This window comes from Podarcis gaigeae (genome assembly GCF_964106915.1).
Source record: "Podarcis gaigeae genome assembly, chromosome: 2".
Taxonomy (NCBI): domain Eukaryota; kingdom Metazoa; phylum Chordata; class Lepidosauria; order Squamata; family Lacertidae; genus Podarcis; species Podarcis gaigeae.
The window spans coordinates 63,393,227-63,394,233 of record NC_139679.1 but is presented as its reverse complement, the minus strand read 5'-3'; positions in this window follow the sequence as shown (position 1 = coordinate 63,394,233).

The following is a 1,007-nucleotide window of genomic DNA, read 5'->3' as shown; positions in this document are numbered from 1 at the left end:
CCATCATCTAGATTCTCAGGAATGAATGAGTGAGCAAATGACGTCAAAAATAGAATAAAATGGTCTGTACTATGGCAAAGGGTGCTTGTTTTTTTTTTTCAATTTTAAAAGGGCTGGGGAACATTCAGGAGTGTGGGGGAAATGGATTAACCCCACACACTTGTATTTCCAATGCTTATCACACACACATTCTGCGGCTGCTGCTATTTAAAGTTTTAAAAACAAGCACACATCACCAAACTATGTGTTTAATGTAAAGTGCGGTTTGGTCCTATTAGTGACCTTTTAAGGACAGGAAAGTTCCATTCACTTGAAAGCAGAAATTCCAGTAGATTGTGCCCCATATTTCACTTCCAAACATGCCTACCTGGCACATGTCACTTCAGTTTTGGCCTTCACTGTCTTGGAACAATGTTTTGCATATTTCCTGTGCATACATACCTTCTCCACCCAGAGAGCACAGTTTTAAAAAATGTTTTGGACCACTCAAAAACATTTGGCAAAAAGGGAAGTTATTTTCAGAAGCGACCATATAGTTGTCTGTTAAAAGGGAAAATTATGAATGTGTGTAGGTGACTCCATGCACAAACACAGTGGTGCATATTCACCATATCTAGAAAGAAAGGAAGACTCCATAGGAGGAAGACGTGCCAGGGAGGATGCCTGTAATTTCTGCTCAGAAAGAAAATTAGCATTAAAAAGAAAAGAGCTTTTAAATACTGCCCTTTGAGCTAGAAGTGGAGTGCAAGTAGAGGCTGGGTGTAGGATGCAGTATGAACATCACTTCCTCAAGACACTATTATCGGTACATCTGGTTACATGAAAAGCTGCCATTCTGGACAGCAACCATTCCAGTTTCAGATACCAATGCAAACCTTGAGCAGTCATCATTTGTGATAGTCTGGAAACCTAGAAGAATCTGGTATTTCAGCCGAATCCATGTGCTGAATGCCCAGCCTTTGCTTCTCAATTGTTTTATAATACCTATTTTAAAAACTGCACACAAT